This window comes from Capra hircus, chromosome 18, assembly GCF_001704415.2.
Source record: "Capra hircus breed San Clemente chromosome 18, ASM170441v1, whole genome shotgun sequence".
In the NCBI taxonomy this organism is placed as follows: domain Eukaryota; kingdom Metazoa; phylum Chordata; class Mammalia; order Artiodactyla; family Bovidae; genus Capra; species Capra hircus.
The window spans coordinates 51999262-52020384 of record NC_030825.1 but is presented as its reverse complement, the minus strand read 5'-3'; the positions used below and the strand labels follow the sequence as shown (position 1 = coordinate 52020384).

General features: G+C 56.6%; 1 protein-coding gene across 1 annotated transcript in view; it reads right to left on the bottom strand.

Moving 5' to 3' along the window:
• POU2F2 (POU class 2 homeobox 2) overlaps nt 1–20904 on the bottom strand; it is a 60487-nt gene extending 39583 nt beyond the window's left edge. Inside the window, exon 1 of the mRNA XM_018062486.1 lies at nt 20843–20904. The gene's annotated coding sequence lies outside the window, so the exon portion shown is untranslated. The remainder of the gene's footprint in view (nt 1–20842) is intronic.

Below are 21123 nucleotides of genomic sequence, written 5' to 3'. Positions count from 1 at the left end.
CAGAGCTCACCTTCTTCCTCTGTGTTCGGCAACTTGGGGTTCCCTATGTACCAATCCTCCGAGCTTCCTGTGTTTGCTGGGCAAATTCTACTGGCCTCTACAGCCTCGGCTCAAATCTCTCCTCTCTGGAAGCTGTCTCTGACTCCACGGGAGGCCTACTTAATAGTGGTGGCCTCAGTCTTCCCACAGTTCAGGCATCTTGGGCTTAGCACTAATCGTACTGCACTGAAGTTACTTCCCAATGAGGCTGCCCTCACAGGGCAGGGCTGAAGGGCATGGTGGGGTTTCATTCATTTTTGTAGAATGGAGTCCAGCACTGATCTGCAGATAAGCCCCGTTGAATGAGGACCTCTGCCCCGTAGACTGTGACACTTTATAGAGCTGGATGTAAGCACTAGCACTTCCCAGGTGGCGCTAGTGGTAAAGAACCCCCCTGCCAGTGCAGGAGACATACGCGATGCGGGTTTGATCCCTGGGTCAGAAAGATCCCCTGGAGAAGGAAATGGCAACCCACTCCAGCATTCTTGCCTGGAGAATCTCATGGACAGAGGAGCCTGGCAGGCTACAGTCCATGGGGTCACAAAGAGTTGGACACGACTGAAGCAACTTAGCATGCAAGCACTGATCTGGGAGTCAAACATTTGAGAGCGTGGAAACTGGTCTTTCCATTCACTTGCTGTATGACCCTGGGCAGGTGATTTCACCTCTCTGAGCCTCTGAGGATCCTCATCCTTGAAAAGGGGGTAGTAATATGGGCTGATCAGTGGTAAAGAATTCACCTGTCAAAGCAGGAGATGCATAAGACCCAAGTTCGGATCCCTGGGGCAGGAAGACCCCCTGGAGAAGGAAATGGTAAACCACTCCAGTATCCTTACCTGGGAAACCCCATGGACAGAGGAGCGTGGCAGGTTACAGTCCGTGGGACAGCAGAGTCAGACACGACTGAGCATGCGTGCAACATGGGCTGACAGGAACTTCTTAATCTTTTTTCTCTTGTTTTTAATGGTTCCTTGTGCTATAGAGTAGGACTCTGTTGTGGTCAGTCTTAAATGTAACACTGATTACCATGCACAAGGAGTTCAGAAAGTTCACAGTGTTTACCACACCAAAGTTTGAAATAGAGAAAACCAGAAATAACACAGAATGCTACCACAGGACAGTGGCTAAATAAAGCGCAGCACATTCATACTCAGGAACAGTGTGTGATCATGAGAGATGACGGAACTGATCTATGAATATGGACATGGGAAGTTCTCCAAGACTCTGCTGAATGCAAAGGCAAGCTGCAGGATGACTGACACAACTTCACATTATTGATGTAAAACACATACTGAAACCTCTGTGTATTTCCTTTGGGTGTGCAGGTATTGACAACTGCAGAGAAAAGGCCCAAAGGGTAACTAATCAGCTAATGACAGCTACCTCTGGTGAGTGGACCAGAAGTGGGAAAGTGCATGTGTGTGCGCGTGCGTGTGCATGCTCAGTCGTGTCTGACTCTTTACAACCCCGTGAACTGTAGCTCCCAGGCTCCTGTGTCCATGGGATTCTCCAGGCAAGAATACTGGAGTGGGGTGCCATTTCCTCCTCCAGGGGATCTTCCTGACCCAGGGACCGAACCCATGTCTTTTACATCTCCTATGCTGGAAGATGGGTTCTTTACCACTGAGCCACCTGGGAAGCCCCCTGGGAAAGCAGAATGGACTCAAATGGGATTTTTTAAAGATTTTTTAAACATAGACCATTTTCAAAGTTTTTACTGAATTTGTTACAATACTGCTTCTGTTTTATGTTTGGGGGGGGGGGTTGGCCACAAGGCATGTGGGATTTTAGATCCCCAAACAGGGATGAAACCCCCATCCCGTGCATTGGAAGGTGAAGTCTTAACGACTGGACCACCAGTTAAGTCCCTCAAATGAGGTTTTAACCTTTTCTGTTATGGTTTTGGTTTTTATAATGAGATTGTATTCGTTTTTGAATTAACGTTAGACTATGAGTTACAGGCAGCAAACTACAAAGTGAAACAAAGGACTGACTATCCCCCACAGTGAGCCAAGTGGTCACCTCCAGCAGGCAGGGAGGGACAGGGTGGCGGGGGAATCCTGGGCTCCGGCTGCCTCCTGTATACAAACCTAGGTGGCGATCCCACAGACGTTCACTTGATAAAGATTGATTCAACTGTACATTGATAACTCTCTCACATAAGTGTACTCCCTGCAGGCAGGGGCCAATTCCCACTCATTTTGGTATCATCTGCTCTGCACCCCCAATTCACTGCCCAGAAGCAGATGTTAATAAAAGGCTGCACCCCCAATTCACTGCCCAGAAGCAGATGTTAATAAAAGGCCAGATTCGGTAGCGTGCACTCCAGGCTGCTAGAGCTCCAAGGGGCCAAGGCTGCTGTCCAGGGTACTAAAGTCCAAAGCCTGGGAAGCCTCAAGGAGGCCGGCCAATGAAGACAGTTTCCAGACCCGATATCCTAATTGGCCACTCTGCGACCCGGCTCCTGCTCGCCTCTAACACACCACCTTCCGTTGCTCCCCAGGCCTTCCCAGGTGGCGCTAGTGGTAAAGAACCTGCCTGCCAATGCAAGGGACATAAGAGACGTGGGTTCAATTCTTGGGTAGGGAAGATCCCCTGAAGGAGGACATGGCAACCCACTCCAGTATTCTTGCCAGGAGAATCCCAAGAACAGGGGAGCCTGGTGGGCTACAGTCCATGGGGTCGCAAGGAGTCAGATATGACTGAAGTGACTGAGCACACTCGTGCACACACCCGTTGCTCCTCGCCATTCGCTCACGTCCTCCAGGCTGAAGCTCCCATGTGCCTCAGGACCTTTGCTCTCGCTCTCCCTGCTGGCTGGTGCCATCTTTGCCCAGGTATGGCGGTGGAGCACACCCTCGCTTGTTAAAAAAGGACTTGTTCCGGGAGTCGACTGACACATCCTCTCCACAGAGAAGTCTTTTTGATCATCCCAACCCACACAGCCTTTCCCCTCCTCACCACTCTCCATCTTTCACTGGCTACCATTTCCTTCCAGCACTTGTCACTGACATTCGAGTTTCTATGTGTTCATGTGCTCGTTTATCATGCATCTCCGCCCACTGGAATGTTCACACTGGGAGGACGGGGAGCAGGTCTTCTCTGTTCAGTTTCAGCCTCCTATTTAAAAGGGCCTCAGGTGCACAAAATAGCATTAATCATAACCCGTGGTTCATGGCTTTCTCCTGTCACTGGGATGGGCACAGCCCTCTTCCATTCTTTATTTGCTTGTTTATTTAATTTATATTTAATAAATTATGTGGGCACATTATTATGTGTTCACGTTAAGCCACCACTCACCATACGGATTAGAACTGTGACAAGTCACATTGACTCGTGCCTGACGTGTGCACTGCTGTGTCCCCAGTACCTGCCACCGAGGAGGATCTGTTTGCTGCAGGAGGTAAGGGGCACCATGCAAAGGGAAGCTCACAGGAGCGCCTGCATGGCCTCATGAGGAGGGGGAGGAGAAACCAAAGGCCATGCCCTCCCATAAGCTCTCCTCTCCTCCCTGGTGCTCCCACACCCTCGTTCAACCTAGCCAAAGTTTCTTCAAGACAATTCAATCCTACACCCTCACGGATGGCCCACTGTGCCAGACCCTGTGCCGAGAACTGGGGACACAGAGGGACTTCCCTGGTGGTCCAGTGGCTATGACTCTGAGTTCCCAATGCAGGGGACCCAAGTTCAATCCCTGGTCAGGGAACTAGATCCCACATGCTGCAACTAAGAAGTCTGCGTGTCACAACTAAAGGTTCTGCAAGCCACAACAAAGATCAAAGATCCCGCATGCCGCAACGAACACCTGGTGCAGCCAAATAAAAAAATATTTTAAAAAGATAGAGAGAGAGTTGGTTGGTGGTTTAGTCGCTCAGTTGTGTCCGACTCTTTGGACTGTAGCCCGCCAGACTCCTCCGTCCACTGGATTTCCCAGGCAAGAATACCGGAGGGGGTTGTCATTTCCTTCTCCAGGGGATCTTCTCGACTCAGGGATCGAACCCGGGTCTCCTGCATTGTGGGCAGATTCACAGATTCTTTACTGACTAACCCACCAGGGAAGCTTGAGACAGCTGAGGACACCGGGACAATCAGCCTTGGCCACGCCCCTGAGCATTCTCAAACCCCTCCCCTCACCCCACCCCACCCGTTCAGGGTCCCACGATTATCATAAGTTATAAGAGCAGCTACCCAGAGGCGCCTGCTCCATGCGGCCATGGGCTCTGTGCATCCTGTCTTGGCATCTTCCCAGCGATTCACTAAAGCAGGTGCAGTTATTACCCCCCCCCCCCCCCCCCCCCCCCCCGCTTATCAGAAGCACACCATGAAGTGGACTGTAGCCTGCAGGTCAATCCCAGAGCCCGGCTCTCCGTACCACCAGGCACGCTGCCTGCATGGTCGTGTGCATGCTTCTCCCCTTGAAAATCCGGGAGGTCCTAGGCCTCCTGTATCTCTGCAAAAGCAACTGAGGATGATGGAAAAGGTGTCAACTTTGAAGTCATGTAACAAGTGGTCAGGTCCCAGCTGCAGAGTTCAGGGAGGCATTGGGAGAGGGGGCAGGGATGTCACCTGGCCCGAGTATTATAGTCATGAAGGGCCTCATTAACCGAGATGTGCATTTTTGATTTTACAGTTGGGTGCCACTGCCAAACCACATCAGCCGTAGGATGCGCTGAATTTTGTTCTAATAAATCCTGAAATGACCTTGTAAATATCAGTTAGTGTGGCATTTTGTTGCTGTTGTTGCTTAGAGCCCAGCCTGTAACTCCATTTTGGCTTTCTTTCACTCTCCGCATCCTAGGAGGCTCAAAAATGAGAAGTGGCCTGGCCCCTCTCGGACTCTGTGGAGCCTGCTGAGTCCTTGCTGTGTGACTCCATGCAAACCACTCAACCTCTCTGTGCCTCTTCCGGAACTGTGTGGTCTCTGGGCGGCATCTGCAGAGGGCCCTGCTCCACAAACATTTTAACTCGATGGAATCAGGTTGACCCAGACCCTATGAGACATACTCCCTGCCATCATGGAAGCAAACTTCGGGGTCTGGACCCTTGAAAGGAAGTGAAGGATCTTGGGAGAAGTGTTTTTTGTGTGATAATCATTTACCGGTTTACTGCCTTCCCAGGTGGCGCTAGTGATACGCCTGCCAATAAGGAGACACAAGTTTGATCTCTTGGTTGGGAAGATCCCCTGCAGGAGGGAGTAGCAATCCACTCCAGTATTCTTGCCTGGAGAATCCCAATGGACAGAAAAGTCTGGCGGGCTACAGTGCTGGGGGTCGCAAAGAGCTGGACACAACTGACGTGACTGAGCACACACACACTCAGCAACCATCTACGGAGGTGGAGGACAGCTCCCAGAAAAGCTCAGGGACAGGGGATCAAGAGTTCTGTTTCAGACGACTCAAGGTGAAACCCTGAACTATAGTTAGAAACACTTTCCATGCATCGTCTCATTGAATCTCCTCCACGCTCTCCAAGGAGAAACCATTGTCACCATGCCCACTTTACAGATGAAAGAACTGACGCTCTGCCAGGTTGAATCATGTGCCTGGGGTCCCCCAGATGGAAACAGGAACAGCATCCAGGCAGGTAGATTCCCCTTCTTCCCCAGACCCCTGCCGGCTCTTCCCTTTAGTGTGGCAGAAAACACTGGACTTGGACCTGGGTTGGCCGCCTGAGACAGCTACATGCCTCCCATCCTTGGCCCAGGGGGACCTCCTGCCAATATGAGCCATTCCCTAAAATTTGTCACAGTGGTGACCCACCTTGAGTCACAGCAAGTCTGGGCTGCACACTGAACCATGTCTCTGGGCCCTGGTCCATTCTCCAGGCTCACACATCTTCAGACCTGGCTCACTTCCTGCTCACCTCCTTCCTGGAGTCTCCCCAGGGAAGCCCTCTCACTCACTTCCATGCACGACCTCTTTCTAACCTTGGACTCCCCATCAGTGCCCAAGACACCAGGCACTTTGAGGTGTGTGTAGAGAACATCAAATGGATACACTCTAGGTCTCTGCCTGTGAGAGGCTTCCTCAAAGGAAAGCAGCACCTGTCTGGTGAGAGGAAATCTCAGGTGTGTGCTGGGTCAGACCCTCGCTCTGCCTGACCAGCTGTGTGACCTCGGGTCAGCAACTCCATTTCTCTGAGCCTTGTCATCAGCACAGTTTCGAAGGTTCTCCCCACTGCTCCACTTGCCTGGGCCGCCACCATCTCTGGCCCTGGTGACGTCAGCAGCCTCCTTCTTGCTGGTCTCTGGGCATCCACAATGGACACTGATAGTCTCATCTGCCCCCTTGCACCCAGAAAGGGTCGTTCTGAAATTTAATCAGGCTGGTTGCCCCCTTGCTTCAGGCTTTTCAGAGACCTCTCTCCTTTGGGAAATAAACCCCAAACCCCTTAATCCAGGAATGCTCTGGCGGTCCAGGGGTTAGGACGCCACACTTTCACTGTCAAGGACGTGAGTTCAGTCCCTGGTCAGAGAACTATGATCCCACAAGCCAACCGTGGCGGCCAAAACAAAAACGAAAGCCTGAACCAGAAAACAAGCCCCTTAGTTCAGCCTAGAGTCCTGCGTGATCTGGCCTCTGCCAACCACTCTCCCCTCTCCCCCCACCGCTCTCCTCTTCTCTCATCCTGCTCTAAGCCCCACCACCTCCTCTGTGCTCCTCAAACCAAGCTCTTCCTGACCCCAGGCCCTCTGCATGTGCTGGTCTCTCCTCCTCGAATGCTCTCTGCCCGGTTAAATCCTATTCATCTTTCAAGGCTCAGCTTAAACGTCCTGCACTCTCTGTGCGGGCTCCCTGTTCTTGTCTCTCCTTTAGGGGCCTTCATCACAATTTCTGATTTTGCATTTAACCAATATTTACAGTTAAAGATCGGCCTCCTCTGTTTGTCGACTCTGTGGACGTCAGCTGTGCCAGTTTTGTTCACTTCTTTATCTCCAAGGGCCTGGCACAGAGCAAGTGCTCAGACAAATGAGTCATTTATGGGGACAAGGACCTGAGGCAGAAGACTTGAGTCTTCTGAGCCTCAGTTTCTCCTTCTGTCAAATCAATACAATGATACCTCCCAGGACTTGCCTGGCAGCTCAGCGGTTAAGACTCCGTGCTTCTACTGCAGGGGGCAAGGGCTCAGTCCCTGGTCGGGAAACTAAGACCCCCACATGCCGTGCAATGTAGCCCCCCAAAAGTTATATATACCTTTCTGTGTGTATATATATATGTGTGTATACATATATATATAATGCCTCCCTTAGAGGGTAGTGGTGAGGATTCCAAGAGACAAAAAACATTGACAGTGTTTTTCGGGAAAAAAAGAGACAAAACTGGGCATGAGATGTTGTTGTTGTTTAGTCTCTAAGTCGAGTCCGACTCTTCTGCGACCCCACGGACTGTGGCCTGCCAGACTCCTCTGTCTGTGGAATTTCCCAGGCAAGAATACTGGAGTGAGTTGCCATTTCCCTCTCTAGGGAATCTTCCCAACCCAGGGATCGAACCCACGTCTCCTGCTTGGCAGGCGGATTATTTATTGCTGAGCCACCTGGAAAAATACCCTTCAAATATAAAGGCTTGAAAGAGCTGGAACCTAGGGGATGGGCAGAACAAGAAAGGAGGGCAGGGCCGTTTGTCAAGTAACCTTATCTGCCAGGCGCTTTACAGCTCCTCGTTCTCTGGCTCTTACGAGATGGTGGCTCCGACCCGGAGGAGGAAATCCAAGTTCAGAGAGGAGAAACCACCTTCCCACGGTGTCACAGCAAGTCCATGGCAGGGCTGGGGCCTGAGCCCCTCACATCAAGGCTGTTTTGTTGCCCGCGCAACTCCAACAAAACCTGACTCCCTCAGTGGTTTTTTTTTTCCCTTTTGCCTGGACTGCAGGGCATGTAGGAACGTGGAACCTTAGTTCCCTGACCAGGGATTGAACCAATGGCCCCTGCCGTGGAAGTATGAAATCCTAACCACTGGGGCAGGGAGGTCACTGCAGTGAGTTCTTGACCAACATTTGTGGGATTGGACCAATGGAGAAGATCTGAATGGCAGTCCTGGCTCTGCCACTCACTGGCTGGTGATCTTGGGTGAGCCACTTCCCTTCCCTGAGCCTTGGTGTCCCCATCCGCAAAATGGGAATAATGATCATGCCCCACCATCTCATGGGGATCCGGCAAGAGCCCGAAGGCCAGGTGTGTAGCACGCAGTATGTGGTCCATGAGCAGCTGTTACCTGGTTGCTCTTCAAGTGAGGGGACCGCGTGAGCAAAGCCTGGGGGCAGATGTGGGAAATGATGAGAGGCCAGTGGGGACAAGGTCACCAGAAAGGTCCTCTCAAAGGAGGGGCAGCTGGAACTGGACTCCCAAGTCTGCGCTGGCTGTGGAGGCGGGCCTTTAGATCTGCCCCTCTCCACCCTCCACCCCCAGACCTCCCCCAACTCCTTCCAGGCTTTCCAGGCCTTCACACCTCAGTCACCTGTAAGCCTCATCTCCATCCCAGGGCCCAGGCCGGCTCCAGCCCAGGGCGGCCTGGCCTCTCTCACAGGGATCTTCCTCTCTCCTGTTAGGGAGGTTCTTTACTAGTCGGGAAACTAGCATCTGAAGATAACACCAAATAACTCATCACGGTGAAAAGTAAGAGGTGTCTTAGGCATAAGTGAGCACGTGAGGTGTGAGGAGGTGCATGCGCGCATACAAAGCCCTTTACACCAAACCGCCTGGTACGTGCCAGAGGGACTGACAGCGAGCTCCTTCCTCCCCTTGGCAAACAGGGTCGCTGCGAGACCCCGGGGTTGGGGGCGGGGGGGGGGGGTGATGTAAGCAATGCCCTAACGTAGGGATGTGACGGAGGGCAGGTCACCGAGCCCTCAGCGGAGGGTGGCGGCTTGGCAAGGAGACCGGGGGTTGTCTCCAGAGTCCCCCGCCTTCCCATGGAATCAACCCGCAGGTGTCTGAACCCCTTTGCTCTTTCCCCCCACCCGCAGCCCTGGCCCCCACTCTGCCCCGCCTCCAGCCATCTCCCCTCCATCCCTCCCTCCCTCTCTCCTCTGGTCTATACAGGGTGCAGGTCCTTCCTCACCTCCTCTCTGGCTCCACACAGATCTCCAGAAGCCTTCCGTGGGAAGACCCGGATCTGGGGACAAGTGAAGCAGCCCCTGGCCAGAGTCGACAGGGGAGGTGGGCAGCGGTCACGCCCTGCACTGCTCCCTAAAGCGCCACCCTGATGCAGTCGACCTCCCTGTCCAGACAGAGAGTGGAAAGCCTGGCACCCAGGTTCTCTTCAGCTCGCCATCCCCAGCTGCCAGAAGAAGGGAGACAGCAGGCCTGCAGCCTTGAGATGCCATCTGGGGGCACCTGTGTGGAGGGGTGACCATGCCCTCAGTGGAAGGATTCAGTCCCCCACCCCGTGCCCTCCCCAGAGAACTCCAGGCCTTTGCAGCACGGGTTTTCCACAGGAAGGGCCACAGTGCCCTCTGAGCAGCGTTTTTCAGCGGCAAACCAAGGTTCAGAGCAGGCAAGTGGCTGGAACACAGGCCATCTCTGCAGCCCATCTCTGGAGAAACAGGTTCTCCAGTTCCATCTCTGCAGGTGTAGACAGGGCCAGCCTGTGTAGACAGGGCCAGCCTCCCTGCAAAGAGAGAGGGCTGAGCCCTGTTCCCCCCCACCTTCTCCTGCCTCTCCAGGACCTGGCCTCTGTTTATTTTCTCAGCCGTGGGAGGGGAGGTAGCCCAAGAGAGACTGAAATGAGAGGGGTCGGGTGGGACGAGAAAGGCAAAAGCAGGGAGCCAGGCGGAATAAGAGGGGTGCGGAGAGGAGCCGCCGGACTTGATGGGGGTAGGGAACAGAGAAGGGTGTGTGTGCTTATATCCCCAGGGGGAGAGGTGGCAGAAAGGAGAGTCAGAGACAGAGAGATGCAAAGAGACAGAGACAGTGACGGGGAAAGCGGAGAGTGGGACAAAGAGAGGACAGAGAGCAGGAGGGAGGGCGGCAGCGGCAGGGCTGCCAGGGCCTTCTGCAAACTGCTTCGCCCAATCCTCTGGCCCTCACACCGCGGTCCTGTGGGGTGTGTGGCACTGTCCCCAGAACCTGAAGGGGCCGAGGCGGCCGTGTGTGCGAGGGGTGTCCAACCCCAGCCTGTCTCCCTGCCCGCAGTGGCAGGGGCCAGATGGACAGGGGCCCAGGTTCAGTGTGGCGGGAGCAGAGCTGACCCTGGGGGATCACGACGGCGAGACAGGGGCAGGAGCCAGAGGGGCCAGGCCTGCGCCCCCACCTGTTCCCTCCTGCCGGGGCTCCCTCAACCTGTGGCCACCAGCTCCCACCTGCTCGCCCCAACAGCCTCCTGTCTGTTCTGTGCCCCCCAGTCCACTCCACCAGAGCCCACCTTTCCGCTCCCGTTTGGGTTTGGGGTCAGGGAGGGGTGCCCAGCGGCTGAGCTGGGGAGGGGGCTTGGTGGATTATTGAGCATGTACAGGACTGCGGGTGACACGGACCAGGAGGAAGAGGAGGGGGTCGCGGTGATGGACGAGGCGGATTCTGCGGTGGGGGGCGGCAGGAGAGGGGGTGGAGGAGGGCTGGGGGAGGGGTGGCGAGGAAGCGGGTTGAGGGGGGAGCAGGACCAGGCTCACATTTGGCATTCAGGGCAGCTGACAATAAAAATGCTTTATTGCCAAGAAACTGGATCGATCGGGGCTGGAGGGGGCCGGCAGGGGGGACGCGGAGGGCTCAGCGAGGAGGCCGTCGGCCGGGCCTCCGCAGCGACCAGGGCCCGAGCCGCCCTCCCCCCTGCGCCCCCCTCCCCGCCTCCTGCCCTTTCTCTCTCCTGCAGCCACCGCTTAGTTCTTATTATATTTTTTCTTATATATTTTTTCCCCCAGCTTCTCTTGCTCCTGTTATTTTTTTTTCTTTTAATTTTTTTTTTTTAAAAACCCTCGCTGTACTCCCAAAGCCGCAGGCAGGGTGGGGGTGGGGTGGGGGCATCTGCCCGGCCAGGCCCCTACCCATCGGGAGTCCAGAGCTGCTGTCTCTGGGCTGAGCCCCGCTTTGCTTCCACAGCCCCCAGTCAAATCAGGCTCCCCCCAAGATATGGGTGCCTATCATGCCCTGCCCCTCATCCTAAGGGCCTCCCCGCCACCCATGACATGACACCCCCCTCTGGGGGGCTCAGGGCCCAAGTCAGGCCTTCCTCCCCTCCCCCCTACCTGGCCCCCTGCTCACTCCCAGAGCCATTTGGCTGATGGTCAGAACTGTCCGTCAAGGGGGCTCTGAGCCCCTGGGGACCCTGATGGGAGGAGGGAAGGGGAGAGGTCGAGGGTCAAGCCACGTCCCCTCAGCTCAGCTCTCTCCCCTCCCCCTCCCTAACAAAGGGAGCAGCGGCCTGTCGCTTGGGGGGGTGGCAGGCAGCCTGGAACTCGGGGAAGCAAGAAGGAGGCTGTGGGGATGGCCGTGGGCAGGAGGCGGGGTGGGGCCTGCCTGCCCCTCTGCTGCCCTCCCCCTCGGGTCAAGGCTAAGGTGATTCCTCAACCTCTCGGGGAGGCTGGGCTGGGAGGGGAGGAGGGTCTGGACAGACAAAGAGCCGGAGCCCCGGGGAGCTGGAGGCTAGGGGGCCGCACCTGGGACCCAAGCCCTCCTGGCGGAGGGCGGGGCGGCAGGCGCCCCTCCCGCCTTGGTCTCACCCTCCGGGTGGCCCTGCCCTGCAGCACCAACCCCTGTGGATCCCAGAGCAAGCTTGGGGCTGGCGGGGAAACTGAGGCCCGGAAAGGAGACAGAGGCGGGGCTGGATCTGGAACGGAGGCACAGCCCAGGGTTCTCAGCGCTGTCCCGTTAGATGGAGCCCCCCTCTTCTCCGCTTCCTGTCTAGGGAGACACCCCTCCCTTCCCCTAGATGGGGTGGGGGACAGGTGGAAGCAGTTTCTTCAGAGGGAAGAGGAGGCTGAGGTGAGCAAGAGGCTGTTTTCTCCTCTCAGGCTGCTAGGGTGGGGGGACCAGGAGAAAGACATTCTAAACACCATCTGTCTCTAGCGCTGGCCTAGTACAGCTTTGAGGTGGAACTTCAAGTCAAAAAGGGCAGAAAACCAATGAGGATGGAGCCCGCCTGTGCTAAAGGTGGGAGGGTTTTAGCACCCTCCTGTGCTAAAGATGGCTTGAGAAGAGTGTGTTCAGAGAGGTTCTCTGGCGTGCACAAGGTCACACAGCAAAGAATGAAGATCTGTAGTTCCGCCCATCCTTGTCCTAAGCCCACACTGTCTCTGGGCCTCCCACCTGCCCAGCCCAACCCAGGGCCAAGGGGAGCTGAGACAGTGAACAACACAGAGCTCCCCATTCCCTGTGCCCACGAGAGAGACCGAGAGCTGCCAGAGACAAAAAGAAATGTGCTGATCTCCTGTGCTGAAAGTCTTCTACCAAGGCGGCTTTCAGGGAAAGAGGGCCGCACTCAAGAGGGAGACGGGGAGGACACAACCGGCCCCTTTTGGGGAGGGGGCAGCTGGAACAGACCCCCTGCAGCCTGGCAGGAAGGGCCCAGATGGGCCAAGGACTATAGGGGTCCCACTGCCCTCCCCCAAACCTCCCCTCCCTTCTCTCCCTCTCCTTCTTGGCTGGCTATCGACCGGGTCTGTGACATGGTAGATCAATACGGCAGGGATATAAAGCCGGCTGGCTGCCTGCCTGCCTCTGCCTCTCTCTCTCTCCCCTGCTTGCCTTGCTTCCCTTTCCCAGAACCGCACCCAGACCCCCCACCCCCATGGACCCCTTACCCACGCCTCTGAGGGGCCAGGCCCCCCACCCGGTGCCAGCCCCCTACAGCGGGAGGGGGAGAGCCTGGACAGCCAGGAGAGGGGGTGAGTATGGGGTGGGCAGGGCAGCAGGTGGGGACGGGGGTCCCACTGGCAGGTCAGGGGGCTGGAAGAGATGGAGGGACAGAGCTCCTGGGATAAAGCAGGTCCCTGCTCAATTGGGAGCGGTTCAGGGAGATGGAACCCTCTGAAGGTACAAGAGGGATGGACCTCTGGGAGGTGGGCAGTGGGCACCTGGGGGCTGGGGAGGCATTGTCCAGAGCTCATGGGGTGGGGGGTGCTAGGATAAGCTTGGGTGAGTGGATACCAAGGACAGTGGGGCTGCCCCCGGGCAGCCTGGTGCCCACCCACAGAGTCCTGGCTGCTCCCTCCTGGGGTCTCTGTGGGCAGCTCCACCTTGGCCTCGCCCCAAGGCCTGGCCTGCACCGTGGGGTGCGGGGGAAGGCTTGTGAGGCATCTGACAGGGGATTCCAGGGGAGGCTGCAGTGGCCGAGCGGCCATGTGTGTAGGGCATGCGTGCATCCCCGGCGTGCCTGGAGAGGCGAGTCTGTGAGTCCTCTGGCTTGGTGCTGGGACTCCAGGACTGTGTGTCCCCGCGTGTCTCAGCCACTGAGTCACCCTGTGTGACCACGAGGCAGCGGGTGTGTCCCAGGGGGCGCGGTGGCCCTGTGGGCGTGCGCTTCCGCCAGAGTCTCCTCCACCTGGGTGTCCCCGAATGTGTAAGTGTGTGCATGTGGATCCGCCTGTCCCCGCTGGAAGCGTGGGTGTGTGCCCGCGGGCACCGCAGTGACCCCCGGGGCCTAGGAACGTGGTGCCTGCGGGTTCCTGGGTTCTAGGAAACCCGTGGGAGCTGGGGTGTCTGCTCGACCCCTGCTGAGTATGTCTGGGCGTGGATGGATCTGTGAGCATCTGGGAACCAGAACCCGAGTTCTCATGTGTCCGTGTGTGTGGATTCTGTGCCTGTGTTGGTGGGTGGCAGTAGGTGCGTGCGTCTCTGGCATGTTGGCGGCTTCCTTTTTGTGTCAGAAACCCAGTGTCCTTCCTGTGTGTCTACATGACTTGGCGTGTCCCTGCGTGCCAATGGCCGCGTGTGTTTCCACGAGTGGGCTGGAGGCTCTGGGTGTGTCCCCACGTGTGTCACGGTGACTCGAGGCACATGATGGCGTTTCAAAGGTGGGGGAAGTGTGGGTATCTGAGTGGGGGAGGGCTCGAGGCGAGACCACTGTGACGCTGGCTAGCCTGTTTCATCACTACATTGTCTCCAAATCCGAACGTGAGGACCTGTCTGCCTTCTTCCCCTCCCCGTCAGAAGCCCCAGACCCCTGCCAGCATGGGCCCAGGGCCCCCTCCCCCAGCCCCCTTGGGTGGCCGGACTTCTGCCCCTCAGCAGCCCCTGCTCTGGCAGAGGCCACCTCAACTCCACCAAGCGACCTCCGTCCCTCCCAACCCCCCCAGCACCACCGCTCCCCCCACCCTCCCCCACCACAAGTCCAGTCCAACCCAGACAAAAGCAATTACTCCTGAGGTAGATGTGAGTGTGGGTGTTAGAGACAGAAAAAAAGGGGGGAAGGGAGGGGGAGAGAGAGACACACACACAGAGGCAGGGATGGACGGCCAGAGGCCCGCAGAGACGAGGGACGAGAGAGACCCACAGCGAGTGAGAGACAGACGGGGAGAGACAGGACATGAAAGGGACCAGAAAGGCGCAGACACAGGAGGCCAAGGCAGGGAAAGAGCCGGGGAAGGGCAGACGGGAGGGCCCGATGGAGGGCCACGCCGCCACGGAGAGCGGGGAGACAACAGAGAGAGACAGAGGGCCAGAGCATGACAGAACCCAAGAGCCAGGGACGGAGGCACGAGAAGGACGGGCAGCCAGAGAACAGGGAGCCAGAGAAGGGGAACGGGAGCCAATCAGAGGTGACCGGCCGCCAGTGAGGGCCTGAGATGAGCCCAAGACAGAGAGCTAAGACAGAGCGGGGCGGGCAGAGGAGACTGCGAGTGAGAGACGCCGGCCAGCCCAGCGAGAGGGGCTCCAGAGACACAGGCAGCTAGAGGTGGGGGCAGGTGACGCGGCAGGAGAGACAGACAGACAGACAGACAGCTGGAGCTGAGCCCAGGGCGGCGAAGCCCAGAGCGATTCCAGCTCTCTGTCTCTCTCTCTCTCACACACACACACACACACACACACACACACACACACGCACGCCTCTCCTCCTCCCCCAGGTCAGAAGTCCTCGATGCCCCAGCGCTCTCTGTGGTCATGGCCCTCTGGGCTCCATGTAGGCCAGAACACGACAGAACCAAAACCCCAGGGATGGAGGCGCTGGGGAGGGGACAGGCCGAATGGACAGGGAGGGCACGGGGCAGCCTGGGCTCAGCACCGCAGAGAGGGGAGCGGCGGCACACCCCACCTGCCCGCTCCTGGCCACTGGGTCTTCCCTGTCACGCACACAGGGTCCTCAGGTGGGTCCCTTTCATCTAGGGCTCAGCAGGCTAGCGGGGGGTGGGCATGAAGCGTGTCCCTCCTGCCCCACGGCTCTGCTACCTTCTCCCGCGGCCCGAGGCCCCATCTTTCTTGCTGCCCCCTCCCCTCGAGCCTGGCGGCCTCAGCAGTGCACGCTGTCCCTCTCACACGTGCACGCGCTCAGCTTTCTTTCTGTCCGGCTGACTTTCCTGCTCTCGGTGGCTCTTTACCTGCTCTTCACTGCCCCTTCTCTCCAGGCCTTTCTCTGTTGTGGGGTACACTCTGAGTCTCCCCGAGTCTCTCTCCCACTCTTCTCTGGCGTATGCCTGGACCCCGTTTCTCCCGCCCTCCCGTCCACACGCGCCCCAAGGGGAGGAGGAGGAGGGCTGCTGGCCCTTCACGGGCCTCAGAAGCTGTCCTGGAGTTAGGGGCGCCCCTCCTGTCTTGCTTCTCCTTCATGTACCTTTTCTCCTTCTCTCTTCTTGGCCCCTCTCCCCACCTGCAGCAGGTCCATATCCCCGCCGTGGTTCTCGCTGCAGACAGAAAGCTATACAGGGACCCGTACGCACCCTGCACTCAAGACTGGAAGCTAATCCAAGCTCAGAGGAAAAGGAGGCCACCAGGGTGGGATGGAGAGACCAGACATGGATGGAGACCAAGACAAGGTAAAAAGAAGAGGAGGACGGAGGTGGAGCCCCAGGGCGAGCAAGAGGAGAGAAGGGAGCTGGGAGATAAGCAGAGGTCATGGAGCAGCGGGAGCAAGACGGTGCCCTGGTGGGGGCAGGCGCTCACAGCAGTGTCTGGGGTCAGACTCTGTGGCGCATCTGCTGCCGCCGCGCCCTCACCGGTACCCTCGGTATGCAGTCAGGGTCAGGTGTGTGCCCTCAGCCCCAGGGCCTCCACGCTTGCTGGATGGCAGGCACTCCAGCTTCTGTTTGCCCTGGGACTGTCAGGGACGCCAGGCACTCATCGGTCCCTGAAACTGCTAAGAGGGCCAGCCCCTCTCACCTCCTCCACGTCTGTAAGGCCCCACCTGAGATACTCCCAGTCCTGGGTGGGTGACAGCCGTCTCCATCCACCCAGGGACGGCAGAGGCGCCAAAGGGACCTCTTGCTGCTTCACGGCACCCCACAGTGACAAACAGCAGCCCCCTAGGGAACCCAACTCTACACTCGACAAGGAGCGCCGTCACCCATGGCCCAGCCGGCCTGCCTGCACCAGCACAGACAAGCCGCACCCTGTGCACCAGCCAGGGGCCGGCCAAGCAGTAGCGTCCAGGCAGCCAGGGCCATGAAGCTCCAGCCTGGCCCAGCCCCCAACCCCCAGGCCACATCTGCAACAGCACACACCCCATTCCTGGAACCAGAGCCCTCTCCCTGGGTGCTAGCTGGGCCTAAGGGATCAGAGCAAGTTCCTGGCCCCACTTTCTGGTTCTTGGCTCTCAGAACACCTGTGCGGCCACGTGGGCTGGTATTTCTGATCCCGGAGTGTCCCAGGCCACACCGGCCTCCTCCAGAGAGGACCTGCCCACCAAGCAGCTCAATGTCTTCCTCCTGATGCAGTCCTGGGTTCCGTCCCAGTCACCCCACCAGACCAGCACCAGAAGCCTTTCACCCACCACTAAGCTCCAGCTTCCAGGGCACTCTGGGCCCCTGTGGGGTGTGCGGGCACTCCAGGTGGGCCCTGGCGCTCGGGTCAGAGTCATCTCTGGGCCCCCAGGGCCTGAGTCCACACCGAAGGCCGCCGTGTCTTTTTGTGGAAGGATGGAAGGACAGGAGGGAGGGAGGCAAGGCAGGGCCACAGCCCTGCTCCTGCCTCAGACATCCACGGGGACGCAGGCCAAGCCAGCATCCACAGTCTCCACAAGTGACCACCCCCGACCTGGGCTGAAACATCCCCTTTGTCTTCCAAGACCATCAGGAGACGCCTTCCCACCTCCTCCTGCCAAAGACTCCCCCTTCTTTCAGGGTCCAGCCCCTCCTTGAGCCCCAGGTTCAAGTTAGTAGCGTTTGGGCCTATCTCCACCCCCTGCACACCAGCCAGGAAGCCCCCCAGAGGCCACACGGGGCTGCCTCCCCTCTGCATCGTCACTTGATCACAGCACAAGGCTCAGCACACAAGAACCCCCAGGAGATGGTGGCTGAAGGAATAAATGGATGGATGTGGGTTTAAATGTCTATGTGCTCACTCATTTATTCATTCAAAAAATACCTTTGTTTTTGGCCGCACCATGAGGCATGCAGGATCTTAGTTACTGACCAAGGATCACACTCGTGCCCCCACAGTGGGAGCATGGAGTGTCACCGCTGGACCACCAGGGAAGGCCCCTCAATGAATACTTAACTGAACACTTACACTATGCTAAGGCTGGGTGTCAACGTGCTGGATAAGAAGAGATGTCTCTCTCGTCCCCTCCATGAAGTTTAAGGCAGGGAAACACTACACAGGATATACGATCAGATGCAGGGACAGTGGGCAAGAAGGAAAACAAGGCAGGGGCCTGGCCAGGCCAGGGGGTTCGGGGAGCCCTAGACGGAAGGGTGGAAAGGTGAGCCCAACCAAGAGTGGAGACAAGGCCCTGGGCTGAGATGGGAGGCAAGCCAGAGGAAGGGCCAGAGGGAGGGAAGGAGGGGGAGCTGTGTGGGTGCCAGAGGCTGACCCAGCGCTCCAGTTCCTTCCGGGGCATTGAGGAGGCCTCTGGACACGTTTGGGGAATTAGTCACCTCCCAAGAAACAATGGGGGATGGGAACGCCATTTGCTGTCATTGTTTTGTAACAAAATTATAGACTTAAAAGGGTGTGGCTCCCTTCAAACATCTCTCTGGGGGGGTTGAACTTATCTTCAAACCACTCAGGTAATTTGGCAACAGCCTTGAAGTCTGCTTTAGTTCACAGACTCCATCAGCAAAAACATCTCTACCATATAATTGTCTCTAGTTTCTATCAACACACAGACAAGCAGTCACAGTATCATCCGTTATTAGTATCAGCACTGCTAAATTGATCACAAAAGTGAAAAGTGAAAGTATTAGTCAGTATGTCTGACTCTTTGGGACCACATGGACTGTAGCCCGCCAGGCTCCTCTGTCCATGGGATTCTCCAGGCAAGAATACTGGAGTGAGTAGCCATTCCCTTCTCCAGGGACTCTTCCCGATCCAGGGACTGAACCCAGGTATCCTGCATTGAAGGCAGAATTTCTACCATCTGAGCCACCAGGGAAGCCCCAAATTGACCAGAGTTGGTTCCAAATAAGACTTCAGGTATCCCCCTCTGCACCCCATCCCACAAATCAAATTCATCCCCGAAGCACAAAGACTGGCCACCTTGAGGAGATTCCAAACCTGGGGTAGGTGTTGGTGAAATGGAACAATGAGAGCGTCAAGTTCAGGTAGACATTCAGAACCTATCATGGCTACCACGGTAACCTTAGGTGACCTGAGGCCAGTGGCATCTCTTGTCTGTGGCTCAGTTTCCTTCTTTCACAACAGGTGACTCATGCCCACTTCACAGGGTGGCAGCCAGTGCCCAGAACAGGCCCTAGCATAGAGGTGGCTCCAGATAAATATCAGTTTCCCCATTAGACTATAACAGCTCTCTGGCACATGTTATCCAATCTGTCATGTGTCTGTCCGTGAAACCTTAACTATTTAACAAATATCTACTTGAACACAAAGAACTAAAATCACAGCCCTGACTGTAACCTCCACCAACTCTGACACAGAATTCTTTTTAAACATCTCTATTTAGCCCAACTTTCGGGCATTCCTCAAAGCCAGCCTCTAGCCCCCAGATGAATTCTGCAGCCTGGAAGCTCCTTGACCTTCTTTTCAACATCAAGAGCAGCAGAAGACACAGCAGTTCCTGGGAAAGCTACACTTCTGGTTCTTGGAGAAAGTAGTTCAGACTCCTACATTCCTTACCAGCTAGAATGGGGTCCATGGATGAGCTTTGAGGGGTCTGTGAGCATCCTGAGGTCAGAGCACAATTGAGTAGATGTAGGGATGCGTTTTCCCGGGAGAAAGTCTATACTAAATATTGCAAAACTGGAAATCCATGGACCAAAGGTTGCCTGAAACATGTGGTTCGAACCACAAGGAGATTTTTGAAATTGTGGAGAGTTACTGGCACCCCCCTCCAGTACTCTTGCCTGGAAAATCCCATGGACGGAGGAACCTGGTGGGCTGCAGTCCATGGGGTCACTAAGAGTTGGACACGACTGAGCGACTTCATTTTCACTCCTCACTTTCATGCATTGGAGAAGGAAATGGCAACCCACTCCAGTGTTCTTGCCTGGAGAACCCCAGGGACGGGGGAGCCTGGTGGGCTACCGTCTATCAGGTCGCACAGAGTCGGACACGACTGAAGCGACTTAGCAGCAGCAACCAATATTTTAAAATTGAGAGATTTCACGTAACACTCTGGACTTCTGGCTTCTCTTGAGAAATCCAAAAAGCTGACAAATGGGGGGCATGTTTCTGCTGGGGGACAGTCAGTGGGGCTGAAAAGCAGCACCCCAACTCCTGCCAATGCATTTTCCCGTCTGGTGCGGTCCCTACCACACCAGATCACCAACCCCAGGCTACAGCTTTCTCTGTTTCTTAAAGTCAGGCTGTGACCCCACCCCACCCACCAAGAGCAAGGAGCCTATGAAGCAAGCAGAGGCCTCCCTGGGGTCCTGAGATGTGTAAGTTAAACTGCTCTGGTTGGGGCAGCATGGGGCGGGTTCCAGTTCAGAGGCCCTGTCCCTACCCCTCCCCAGACACACACTGCTGAGGCCTCACCAAGCTGGTGGAGCAAACCCCAGAGCTGATGCCCAGAGCCTCTGCTTCCTGCAAGCTGAGTGGCTGGAGAACCCCTGCTTCCAACTCAGGGTCTCAGTGGTATCCAAGGAGGCGTCTCACAAACCCCAACTTGTCCAGGGAAGCTTCCAGACGTATCTCAAGCCCCTGCTTCCTGAAACCTCCTGCTTTCATCAAGTTAACTTCTTTCGCCCTCACTTCTTCACGTATGTGTGTGGGGGGGGGAAGGGGGTGCTGTTATCACCCTCTTTTGACAGACAGGGAAACTGAGGCTCGCACAGCTGGCTGCTGGCAGGGCAAGTGCTCCCTGGCTCCAGAACTGGAACCTGAATGGCCTTCCTAGGCTTCCGTCCTCAGGACAGCATGTCCGATGGGTTCTGTTACTACACCCCTTTACAGATGAGGCTCTGACTGTCCCAAGCCACTTGCAGTTAAGAAGGGACAGAAAAGAGATTCCAACACAGGAGGGCCTGACCCCAAGCTGTGATCTGAGCCACCAAGCTACCCTCACCTCTCCTCCTGAGCCCCGACCCTCATCAGCTGAAATTCCCACCGTCGCCAATGTCCAGAACCACGGGTTTGGCCAGGAAGCCGCAGGATGCACAGAGGATGAAAACACACATCACTCAGACTGAGCACATGGAGCACGGAAGCAGGAAGAAGAAGGGCAGTGCCCCGGGGGTGGGCCAGGGACAAGGATGGGAGAGCCAGGGCTTCCGAGAGGAGACAAGACTCTGTGATTAGCAGAGCTTGAGGAGCCACAGCCCTTACCTCTTGGGCAGAAGCAGTGAAGCTAATACATTCAGGCCACCAACCCGGTCCAGTAGAGAACCTGGAAAGAGAAGAGAAGGAAGTCAGCATGCTGGGGAATTTGAGAGGCATCACCACCTCGAGCAGGAGGGGGCCCTCCTGGGGCAGAGGGACCCTGCTCTTGTCGCACCATCGGGAGTCACAAGTCGGTGACTGTAGACTCAGGTCCTGACAGCCACTGGCTACCTGCATTTCCGGGTTCTGAGCTTTAGAAACCCCAGCTCATGAATGGGCATTCTGAT